Raw genomic sequence first — 13512 nt, forward strand, 5'->3', positions numbered from 1 at the left:
GTAACAAACTCACCTTAATGATCCCTTTGGAACAGACAGAGCCTTTCAGTAATTTTACTGCTCCTTCAAGTCTCCATGGAGGAACAAGCAGCTCCTGCCTTTCCTCAGCTTCATCCTGTTCATTCTTTAGACCACAACTCTCACAATGCTTTATTTTAGCCCTCAGCTCCCATTGGCACTCAGAGTCCATCACAATCTGATCATATTAAAGGCACCATTTTCATTCCTGAGTATTTTAAGAGCTCTATAATTTTTTCCCTTTACAAAGCCACCCTGCCCCAGCAAAACATACAGTGTATTGTTCAACAAAATAGAGCAAATGCAGACATTTTCAGACCATTCCAAATAATGGGTAAGAACAAGAGGAAACATGAAAAAACGGCAGCTTAAAAGCAATTTCCAGATTTTTTTTTTCATTCATTTATGACATAAAACTTCTCTTGGGCTGCAGAGCCTGGGCCTGATGATATGGGAAAGAAATAGATTTATTAGGGTGGAAAATTGGGCAGCTTGGCTCTAGAACAGAACATTCACCTCTCATTATCACCGACCTACCTGAGCCAGCACCCCAAGGAGCAGGAGCTCTCCCATCCCACAGAGACCCTGGTGGCCCAAGAAACCAAATGCAGCCATAAATTCCATGGCATCCTGCACATAATTCTCTTTTTCACAAGCCCTTGCCCATTTCACACTGCTGGGCAGTGAAGGACAGGAGTAAACTTCAGTAAACCTTGCAGGCACTGAGAACCTACCAGGGGCTGCCACACACAGAAATGATCCACCCCGTTATAGAAATTATTTTCCTTTAAGCCCAAGAGAAATTCTCCTTGCAGAGCAATTTGCAACAAGACCACTCAACAACATTGTGGCTACAGTACATTTTCATTAACATATTTTTTAATTCAGAAAAAACCACATTTTTCTCTGTGCTGGGCCTTCCAGATCAGTGAGAAAAAGGGGAGAATGTGGTGGTATTCTCAGGGGTCCCAGGATGAGGGAAGGATGAGAATCTTGACTCCATGTTTCAGACGGCTGATTTATTAAATGTTCATATATTTTATGATATATATTATATTAAAAGAAAATGATCTATTAAAACTTACTAAATGAATAGAAGAAAGGATTTTATCAGAAGGCTTGAAAGGAATAGAAAGGAATGACAATAAAATCTTGTGACTGCTCACAGCCTCGACACAGGTGGCTGTCATTGGTCATCAAGTAAAAACAATTTCACATAATTCTCCAAATCACATTCCAAAGCAGCAAAACATGGAGAAGCTGAAGCTTCTCAGGAAAAAAGATCCTAACCCAAGGATTCTTCATAAAATATGTCTGTGACAGGAGAATGGGGTTTCCCGTTCTCCTTTTTCCTCACACCAAGTGAGGCTTCAGCTGGAGCCATGAAAGGAGCTCACCACCACATCCCCCCACCCTCTGTCACCTTTTAGAGCCTTCCTCTCTCCTGGTTTGGACACAACCCAAGGTGCACCATGTGTGTAGCACCAGCTCCTGCTATTTTGAACAGTGAGGAAGAACCACCCACCACCCTGGCTAAAATTCAGATTAATTAGGGCCCCTCCAGTCTCTGCTTTCTGATGATTAAAGGCTCGCAGGAGCCTGCAGAGATGACACCTGTCAGCGTGAGTTATCAAAAGACATTAAGCACACATTTAGTGGGGGCTGCCTGGGTTTTTAACTAAAGGAAGCATTCTGCTTAATTCAAGCAGTGCTCAGTACCACCAGCATAGCTCTTCAGCACGAGTTATTACAAAGCCACAACCCATTTTGAAAAGGGAAGAGAGCAAAGCCAAATTAAACTGACAGAGCTGGAAATTTAAACTCTGTGGCAGTTCAAGTTATGCACTACATTTAGCTAAAAAAAAAAAAAAAAACCCAAACCAAAAACCCTAATTTTATTTTAAGGGCCCATTTTCCACAAATGGCTGAGCTGTTTAAGTTAAAGTGAATAAATACCTAATGAGCCATTAAAGTCTATAAGGTTCTATGGCCTCCAGGCACTGGTACCTGGATTCAGCCAATTATAGTTCCATAAGATAAGATGAAGACATCAGGTTGTTATTGGAATATATAAAGGTTGAAGGCACTGTTAATAAGTCACTACAGGATGTGATAAAATTGTTTAAACTGGTTAAAAACAATGTGCTCAATGTGCTTTGCCAGACACATTTTTACTGCCCCTTTCCTCCCCCTGAAAAGTCTCATCCTTCCTTTGTACAATATTGCATTAACACCAAAAGGTGATTTGTTTCTACATTTCCACGTTTTTAGCACATACTCTGGAGGTTATGAAATATTAATGGTGGCAATTCCTCAGCCATGGCATAGAGAGAATAGGAAGGAAAGAAATTAGGAAATACTGTTAAAAAAAGGCAAAAAAACCAAAAAAATCCCTGAAGCAACCATCTGAGAGAAGAGCCATAAATAGTGAAAGTTGTATTTGCCTTTAAGCAATCCTATGGAAATTATTCTCACATTGTCCTATATATGTGTCCTTAACATTTTTCTAAGCTGAAGAACTCAGCCTATCCATAATTAGAATTTTCTTGTGCTGAACATATCCATTAATCTTAAATTATTTTCTCACGTGCAAGCACATAGGGTTTGACTGTACAATCCAAACATAGAAGGAGAAACACATGAAAAATCACCCTGATCACAGGGGCTCCAGCCTTGCAAAGCTTTGTGGATATGCATCATTTTCATCCCACTGGTTTGGGTTTTCCAGGGGGAGCCTGTGTTTGTCTTCTCACAGCTTCACCCTTAATGCATCCCTCTTATTCCTCTTCTTTTGAGCCCTTCTGTGAGCCCAGCCTTGCCAAAGGCCAGGCCTGGGGAGACTTTTGACTTTCAGACTGCTCACAACATTTTGGCACTTCCTCTGAGCCTGCTTCCTGTACCCATCTGCTTTCCCTTGGCTTTACCTGGAAGATTGTGGGGCAAAGTCTGTCTTTTTTATTGTGTGCCTGTGCAGCAGCATCCTGATCTCTCTCCAGGGTTTCTTGCTGTTTCTCAGCTTAACCCTGATATTAAAGCAGGGCACCAGGGGGGCTCTCAGTGGGACAATTCAGAGCCCAAGGTTAATCAGATGAATAAATCTGTACAGAATCAGAGGCTGCCTGATGGAGGCTGAAACATTTCATTTGTGGAAATCCTTTTAGCAGGAGAAAATTATCTCCATGCAATTTTCTTTATGACTTGAGGACCAGTCATTTAAAAAACTGTGGCTGTGTCCTAAGAGCTGCCACATAAACCTATGGCCCACAATATATTTTTACAAGCACACTTTATAAACCTCAAGGGCTGACCAACGTTTCTGACAGGCACATTTCCATATTTTCCTTCCCCCTGCTCTGTCACATCAATGTACTGAGGGCTAAAAGCACCCAACAGCCCCAGCACAGCTTTTATTTCCAGCAGGAAGGTTTGTGTGATGCCCTGGAGCAGGGAACCCCTTCCCCAGTGCCCCAGCAGGGCTCCAGGCCAGTGCCCCTGAATTATCACCCTTGGCTGATTCAGCTTCTCACTGCCACAGCTGAGCTCTGCCTTGGCTCTAAGGCACCAAAGGGGAAAAATCTTCCCTCCCAGTCCTGGGATCAGACTCCCAGCTTGAGTGATCCGTGTAATTCAGGTGGCATGGGCAGCACTGAGGCACATTCTGTCAGCTCAGGGCCAGCCTGGAACACCTTTCAGTGTTCATTTTTCAATGTTCTCACCTCAGACCGGCTCAGTCATTGCACCAAATCACAGAACCGGCCTGTGCTGCAGCAGGAAATTCCTTGTTTTCCATGCACACATTCCTGCTCACTCCTGCAAAGGGTGCCCTGCTCCACATGTACTTGCACAATCTGGAAAAAATCTGTAATATTTGTAAAATCTGGAATATTTGCAAAATCTGGAATATGCTTGTGAAATCTGGAATATGCTTGTGAAATCTGTAATATGCCTGTAAAATCTGGAATGTTGTAGCCCAACAGGAATTCTGTGAGACCATTTTACTGTCCTGATCTGCATTAGGTGTCCATTGATGCCACAGGTGGGTGTAGTGGTTTTGGTTTGTTAATTTGAGGTTTCACTAATTTTGAGATTTTTGGATCATTGTGGTAATGAGTGTGGTGGGTTTTAGTGTTGGTTAATTATTAATTATGTTTTTGTGGTTGGGTCTTTTTTTGTAGGTTGGGCATTTGTTTGTAGGTATTTTTTTGTTGCTGTTGTGAGGTAGGATTAGGAGAAAGGTAAAGTAGGTTTAAAACTTTAAAAGGGTAAAAAGAAAATTTATTAGCAATAATAAAAGAAAGAGTAATGAGAATGAAAAGTAATGAGAATGAAAAGTAACAAGAATGACAGGTTTAATGAAGCACTCCAGCCTGCACCAGCTCTTCATGGCTGTGCCCATGAAAGGCTGGGTGGAAAATTCTGTCCCCATCCTTCTGGTGCCATGAGTTCATTGGTTTGGACCCCCTGATTTCATCCCCAACCCTCTCATCAATGCCCCTGCCTGCTCCTTTCTGGCACTGCACTCTTTCCCTCCATGGCAACTCACCAGCCCTGGATGGTTACAGAGCTAAAGATGAAAAACAAGCAGAAGGAAAGAGGAGAAAGTTACACAGCAAAGCAAATAAGGAACATGAGAGTGTGAAAAATATATTCTAAAGTACAGCAGTCCTATCTCAGGCAATAAAGAGAGACTGAAAGTTGGAGCATTTAGCTCCTTTCAAATTACTTTTGCATGAGCCCTGCCTCTTTGTGTGCTCAAGATTGCTCATGGCTGCCAATTAAATATTTTGGGAATTACAGATAGTGGAGACCCAGCATGCTAATGGCACTTGGAGGCATGGCTGTGTAATGCAATCTCTTTTTTTATTAAGGGAGGTTCTTTTCTGCTGTTCTGATTGTATTCCCAGGTTATTTCTTTGTTTTTTATTTACTGTTCCTGGTGTGCATGTTCCCTGTTAGCTACAGGCCAGGACCATCAGTTCAAGCCTGCTCTGAGCAGCTGGGGGCTTGTTGGTAAAAGATATATTGATTTAAAAGTCACAAAATATCTTACATATCTCACAAAATACACTTACAAAATATCTTACACAAAATATCTCAAAATATCTTACATACCTATAGGCGACAGGGGAAAAAAAAGTGAGGGATGTGTAAATTATTATTAACAAATAAAAATTAATATTACAATAGATAAATTATAATAGTAAAAAATAAATTATAAATTATATAAATTATAAATTAATATTATTGATAAATAAACATATTATTTCAAATATTTTCACAACAAATAAAGATAGATGACACATAGGTTGGATAAGAGGGTTAGTTTTCATTATTATTATTTTTCAAAGGTTCTGTTCTTTGCTTACTACAAGTGGAGTAACATAAGTGGCATTTAATAACAGTACAGTCAAATACATGTTCCAATTCCCACAAGAAAAGAAAGACAGTCTTTTTGATATCTGTAAGAAGATTTTTAGAAATTAAAGAGATTGCAGAGGATAACAGTAATCTCATTTAGTATAAACTACAATTACCAGCATCAAAAATGTAATGTGAGAGCTACCTGGAGAGACAAACCAAGCTGGCAAGGCAGAACTTTCTGGGATGGGAGTTAAAGAAGAAGAAATAAAATACTAAAAATAAAAATACTGTCTGTACTAAACACCATGCTGCAGATAAAGACCTCAAATCCTCCTGTGTGACCGTGGTCACAAGGGTTTTGAGGATGAAGAAGAGACGAGAATGTTGACTCCATGATCAGAAGGCTTGATTTATTATTTTATATGTTACATTAAGACTATACTAAAAAGCAATAGAAAGGAAAAGGTTTGTTCAGAAGCTAGCTAAGCTATAATAGAAAAGAATGAATAACAAAGATCCGTGTCTCAGACAGAGCAAGAGCCAGCTCTGCCATGAGTGGTCAGGAAATCCAAACACCCACAGGAGACCAATCCCAGGTCTGCCTGTTGCATTCCACAGCAGCAGATAACCATTGGTTCCTTTTGGTTGCTGAAACTGCAGCTTCTCACAAGGAACAATCCCAAGAAAGGATTTTTCATGAAAGATGTCTGCGACACTCCTGCTTGACTCAGGATCTGCTTGGATGAGGCACTGGAATGTTCCTTCCCTGGGATATTACAGAGAGGGAAACTGAGACATACAGGGATAAAGAGCTACAAACACTGAATTTCTGTGGCTCAGCTGGCCTGCTTTTTGGGGACACCAAGAAAACACCTCTCTTCCTGGGCCAGTTGAGGTTGTAGCCTCTGATTGATTTTGCTTCACAATGCCGGGAGGGAGTGAGAGACTCGAGACTTGAATCTTACTTTCCACATCTAACTACAAAACTGATCTGGCTGCTAAAATAATGTTGCAGAAAGGTCTGGAAGAGCCTTTGAACTTAGAATGTAATATATAAGCCAAGGAGAAAAATTATTACACTTAAATTAAATATGGCAACAACAAATAAACCAGACAATTTGTTGCACAGTATGGATTCTGAAGGAAAACATTGCATCCATTATTTCTTATCATTGCTCCAGGAAAGAAGTTCACAGTGAAGGCAAAAAATGAAGTTAGCAATGATTTTTCACTTGTGAACCTTTCTCCAGGGATGAGTTATAAAGGAAAAATATGTTGCCTGGAAGAAGAGAGAAGGCAAGAATTATTTATGTTTATATATTTAGTAGCATGCTTGCACTCATACTTACTCTGCTATAGGAGAACCATTCAACAGCAGAGTTACACTTCTTCCTAATTTTGTCCAAATATATGAAAGAACTCTTTATTCAAGGAGCTGTAAAATATCCATGCAAGCTGATTCTTGCTTTTTTTCTGGGGAAAGCTGAGCATGAAGGCTTTCTAAATATCAGCTGGGTCACGGGGGAGCAGTAACACTCACCCAGATGATTTGTACCCAAACGTGCAGGGCACAGGCTGGGACCTCAAAGGAAAGGGAGCAGCCAGGAAAACAGGCTGCCAGAAGCAGAACAGAAGCTCTCCACAGCTGAGGGGCAGGGGAGGGAGTGCAATTAAGGAAAGGTGTTGATTTTAAAAGTAGCTCAGGAATATCAAAGAGCGGGGAGCCAGAACGATGAAGGTTTTTGGGGGGAGAGCAGGCATTAGATCAAAGGAAATATTACATGAAGCAGGGCATCAAACATCTCACCAAACAGGAGGAGGCACTGAAGTGTAAAGAATAAGTAAATAGAGGAAAAACTGCTGGGAACAGGAAGATGTGAAGTGAGCAGGACAGCCACAAACACAACAGAGCTGCCATTTCATAAATTTGCTCCAGCTGTTGAGTGGAGGATGGAGGGATTGAGTTTGGTGGTGCCTAAATTCAATGGCCAAACCAAACCTTGGAATCTTTGGGCAAGTTTGTCTATTACAAAGACAACAGTAAACCTTTGGCAGAGGCACTGAAAAGAAGCAAAAATGTGTTTTCTGCCCCTGAAGGGGATTTAACCAGTTTGCCAACAGCCTGATGCTGCCCCGGGGTGATCCCTGTCAGCTCATGGCCAGGCTGACACAGCCTGCAGCCATCATTCATCAGGGTTCATCACTAATTGTGTGAAAGAAATGGGAGCACCCCCAGATTAAGGCTCTGCACACACCCTGTACCTTGTGGCACTGCAGCTGAGGAAATGAAGAGTCTGAGAGAGAGATCCCTTGGCTGTGGGGTGGGTCCCACCTCTGTCAGGGGTTTCCTTGGGGAATGTCCTGTGTTGAATCATTAATGATGTAAACAAACAGGGATGGACACATTTCCAAAGGGAAAACAGAGAGCAGAAAGGCAGGAAAAGGTGAAATGTAGAAAAGCTGAGGAATGGAAGCACAGCCATTACCCAATTGGAGGATATTCCTGTTATTCCACGGCACAATAACAGCATTATGCCTTCTCACTCATGGTGGTGCTTTGGTAAATCCCTTAAGTAGATTAGAAAGAATTACAGACACTACTGGACAAGTAAATCCCCTGCAAACAGGTAAAACAAGCATTTTTAGTGTACACAGCTACCAACAAAGCCATGGTGCAGGAATGAGTGGAGATTCCTGGTGGGGAAGCTGGTGAGGAAAATGGAGGTTAGGGATTTAAAGCCTTCCTTGTTCCCTTCTGGTGATTTCCATGCTCAGCTGCTGCCCTTCCCTTCGGACAAGGTTCAAGATAAATTCCTTCTCTCCCATAAAACTGGAACCCCCAGTCACCTACAGAGGTACTGCAGGAACCATCTTTGTGCTGCTTTAATTCGTATCTCCATGTGTTGTGATGTGGCTTTTGCACTCAGGGAATTATATCCTACAGCCAGGTTAAGCTGGAGGGGTCCCACTGAACCTAAAAGGAGTTAATTCCTCTCAAGGTTCTGCTGATTTTCTCTCTACAGCTGGTATTTTTATAAACTGAATTTATTGTGTTCTTCTGCACTCCTCTGGTCACAAGAAAGGCTTCAAAACACCACCCAGATCACTCCTTTAATGAGCTGCACAAACAGAAAACCTGAGCATGTATCCATGTCCTCTCCAGCATCTGGGCTGTATGGATGGGTTTACCATAAAGCATTAAATGTCTTTTTTGTTAGCATTCAAAAGAATGCTTGGTTGGTGCCTCCAGACATTTTTCATTTCCCACTTCAAGCAGGATTCAGTATTTATCAGACCTCCTCATGCTTCTCTAATTGGATTCTTTGCCCATTGGAAATGCACAGCAACATTCTCCTCAGAACAATGCACCCAGACAGAACACACCTTGTTTAAAAATACATAAGTACATTTCTTGTTTGAGCACAGAAAAAACAACATTTCCAATTCCTCAAGAAAAACTTCAAGGGCATCAGAAGATCCAGGGCAGGCTGGTACTGACCCAGCAGAAGTGAGACCTGTGATAATTTCACTTTAATCCAGTTTTCTCCTACAATCACCTACTGCTTATTATTCCTTGTCAATAACTTGGTTTGTATTTTGAAATGCTTCTCTTTGCCATTCCCTGAAGTTTCTGTACTCTCCAAGAAGCAACAAAGGCACCTAACACATCTGAAAAACACACAAAGCACAGTCTTGTTCTTCAGGGGGTACCTACATCCCACAAAACTAAAATACAGCCAATAATTTCCCAGAATATGACACTGCATTACTGTTACACAGCAAGATTTACTGAATTTACAGAAGGATTTACTGCCTGAAGGACTGTGTGAAACAATGGCTAAAGAGCAGCAAAGCATTATTTTACAGTGCACAGCAAAAAATCTCCAGATCTGAGAGAATTTTAAGGGCTGCCATAGACTGCAAACTCTGTAATGATCTGGAGACATCTTCTTGGGGCTTCAGTTCCCAGAATCTGAATCTTACTTTTGCTTGAATCCTACTTGCCCCATCTAACTACAAAACTGATCTGGCTCCTGAAATAATGCTGCAAAAAGGTTTGGAAGAGCCTTTAAATATTATAGATAATATAAATATTAGATAGATATTATAAATATTTGGAAGAGCTTAAAATATTATAGATAAGCCAAGGAGAACAATTATTACACTTAAATTAAATATGGCAACAACAAATAAACCTATAAAAAGCCTGTGTTGGGGTAGGACCAGAGAGTTTTGTAAAGGAAAGGTGAATATTGGTGTGAATGGAGAAAAATGGGGATTTCTGGATGTGGAGGCACCACGAGGAGCACCCAGCAGGTCTCAGATCAGCCTCTGTTCGTGGCACTCAGATTTGCAGCTCATCAGGGCTCCAAAAACGTCAAAAATGCCCTTTCAAAACCTGCACATGGTCACCAGGCTAAGACAGGAGACATGAAATGGCTTGACAGCTGAAGTTTTCCACCCTGTGAACACTTCTAACCTGTCGGGTCCGTCTGTCTGTCTCTGCCCCCACACGGGTAGGGTGGTTCTTGGCTGGCATGCGTTTCAAAGGACGAGTCTGGACTCTTCAGCTTTTCCATCTTCAGATTGTTGATTGTTTCTTATCTACAAAATTTTCTGTCTGCCCAGCAGAGGTCTGATCTGCAAGGCAGCCAAGGGCACTCGTGACCACCCACGGGGCGGTCGTGTCTTTTTATACTAAAATCTACGTACATGATATTTGCTTTTATTTTCCAATACTTTTCACCCATGTTGGCAAGTGCACCTTCACCATAAACCAATCCCCAAGTGCCAACATCACCACAGGAGATGGAGGACAAGAAGAAGAAAGAAGAAGGACAAGACACACCCTGATCCCTCCATCTTGTCTCCATAACCCCCCTGTACCAAAAACCTTAAAGTCTATATCTCACCCTATAAATGTGTCCCTTTTACACCCTTCACTCTAAAGTGATTCTCTTGTCCTCAAACTGCTGTCACTTCTGTGGATGGATCAAAATCAAGCCACCAAACACTCCTGGCAACATTCCAGGGTTTCCGAGACCCCCCAAGGGTTCTCCTGGCATCTCTGGACATCGGGAGCGATGGGATGAGTTCACACACTAACCAAACTCCACACCCACAATCCCAGGGCTACCAATCGATTTTGGAAGCCTTCTCCATGGCCTCAGCTCAAATATAGATTTTTCTTGTGGGTCTGTGCCCTTCAGCACAGAAAGTTTAAAATTCTCAGCATCCAGGACTCCAACAGGTGGGCAGGGCAGCATCCAGCTCCCACCAAACCCCACTATTGTTATAACATATTTTAACCCCAGTGCAAAATGTCACTCTCACCTGACATCCCAGTGTTTCCATTGCAGATTTTCTGCTCATCTGCACGATCCTGAGAGGATGTGAGAAGCCACACACACACTTGAATAACAGAAATTAATCACTCCATGAACAGAAGTGCCTGAAATGCAGCCCCTTTGGAATGAACACGCCAGCACTCTCAGCAAGGGCAGGACTTCACTTACTGCAGGTACCCTGGCACGGGGCCAGTGGCAGCAGATCAGTGCCAGGGGGGCTCCAAGTGACTGCTCTGGCAGTGATGGAGCACAGGCAATTCCTCTTTTTTCATTCCCTTGCTCCCATTAACACATGCAAATGATGTGCCTTGCTGTGTCTCTTGTTTTAGCAACCTCAGTTAATTCCCTGTTAACACTGATTTTTTTTTTTTTTGTCATGCCCAGTAGACATCTAAGCAGTCTATTTTTATTTTTTTTTCCTTTGGAGGAAGAGGAAAGAGAGAGAAACAAGCCCTGATGTGGAGAGATGAAGAATGGCAGAGCACCAAAGCACAGCAATGAATGCTGAAGGACTTTCTCCTTCCATTAAGAACCTGCTCAGGAGTCGTGGACTAAAATGCACAGCACAGAGGCATTCAGACAGCAGAGGTGTTTATAAACTCCTGAACACACTTGTCAGCTAATTCTCCATTGTGGCTGGGTCCCCACAACTGCTGCAGAACAATGCTCCTTGCACATGCCTTAGTTTGGGACAGATTTTCCAGACATATGCCACTCACTGGTGGCTGTTAAATGCTCCATCCATAACCCATTATGTGCTTCTGTATTGAGGTTTCTCTGCAACAGGCAGCTGTTTGACAGGGAATAAACTCCTGGGGACAGCAGCAAATCAAATTAAATATATCTCCACAGAGCTATCATAGGGGGCTGCATGGCTTGATAGGCTGCATCAAGAGCAATAAACACACACAGGAAGAGCAAACCTGAGATAAATCAAGATAGTCCAAATGAGCAAAGAGGCTGACAAATCACCAGTGCCTCTGTGAAAGCCATTAGGAGTTTCAATGATGATTTCAACAGAGCCACTATTTCAGCTGTCTGTCTGTGGGCAGGAAGGTTTTAATCCTATAAAAGTCAGAGATTATCTAATTAGTGTTCTTTTCTCCCTCGCTTTATGAACTTGGTTATGGGGAATTACACTCACTGATATGCCAATAAATAAATTCACTGAGGGGAAAAAGAAAGAAAGAAGTGGAACATGTTAAGAGTTCAGATTTCATTCTTTCTCTTTTCTAATATTTCTTTTCCCAATATAAACCTGTAACCTGGAGTTTAGTATGGGCTAAGGAAAGAAAATTGCTTCATGGAGCAGAATCAAGCAGGGATTTTCCTCAAACACTGGCTCATTCTCATTGAGAATGTTTTTATAAACATGACAGCATGAATGTTTCCTTACCTCTTACTTTTATGCATGCATCAAAGCCTATGGAATACAGACTGGTAGAGATACACTCTGTACCAGGGAGGAAGAGAAACAGCAAAAGAGATGGCAACATAGTGAATAAATTCCTCTTAATTAATAAATTTCATCACATTAACAATGGCCTAAGCAGAGCAGTGAGCACTTCAGGGAAAAGCGCTCTCATATCTTACTCCAATATATTTTATATCAAAAACCTGCTCTCTTAATACTCCCTTTCTCAGCCACTTGTGTCAGACTGAATAGACCCAAATCCTCAGAATTATTTCCTTCAGGAAAAGAAATGATGAATCTGTGTAGCAGTGAGAAGAGCCTTGTTCTGTTTTAAAAGCTCTCACTCCTACATCATTCATTCTGTTAAGGCTCCCCCAGCCAGCCCTGCACGGGCTCCTGATCCAGCTGGGGAACTGCACTTTACAACACCACATTTTACTGGCATTTTGGGCTCTCTGAGTGATCTTATCTAAATCAGCTGCATGTTAAAAACCAGAGAAATACACCTGTGCTGCTGTGCCTCATAGAACAGTTCCTTGTCATCAAATATAAACTGTGTTTTTCCATGCTGGATCTGCCCAGAATCTCCACAGGCTGCTTGGGAAGAGCTGGGGCAGGAGCAGAGGACAGCTGTCCCTAGTTAGACCAGCCTGATATTATTTTAAAATTTAGTTCATTCAGCTTGAAAGCTCCTGTGCACCTCCATACCTCAGCAGGGAGAAAAACCCTCAATATCTGAGGATAAAGTTACGAGGATCAGGTATCACTGTGCTTTGAGACTGTGTTCACAGGGGTCTGAGGGTGAGGGAAGAGATGAGGATCTGACTCCATGTTTCACAAGGCTGATTTATTATTTTATGATAGATATTATATTAAAACTCTACTAAAAGAATAGAAGAAAGGATTTCATCAGAAGGCTGGCTAAGAATAGAAAAAGAAGGAATGAATAACAAAGGTTTGTGGCTTGGCTCCCTCTCCAAGCCAGCTGGGCTGTGATTGGCCATTAATTAGAAACAACCACATGAGCCCAATCCCAGATGCACCTGTTGCATTCCACAGCAGCAGATAACCATTGTTTGCATTTTGTTCCTGAGGCCTCTCAGCTTCTCAGGAGAAAAAATCCTAAGGAAAGGATTTTTCATAAAAGATGTCTGTGACAGTGCTCTGCTGTCATTGTAACTTCACAAAGACGCTTTAGCACTTTTCCCTCAGTGCTCTGGTGGTGGGACTGGGAGATAACCAGGTCCTTGTGAAAGTTGGACAAATCTGTCCTGATTTGAAGCCTCTGAAAGTCTCTGCATGCACAGGCTCAGGGGAAATACCATCAGGTAGCTGAATTCTTTGGAGCTTTTAGCTGTCCCCAGCATGCTC

This window comes from Agelaius phoeniceus, chromosome 12 (assembly GCF_051311805.1).
Source record: "Agelaius phoeniceus isolate bAgePho1 chromosome 12, bAgePho1.hap1, whole genome shotgun sequence".
In the NCBI taxonomy this organism is placed as follows: Eukaryota; Metazoa; Chordata; class Aves; order Passeriformes; family Icteridae; genus Agelaius; species Agelaius phoeniceus.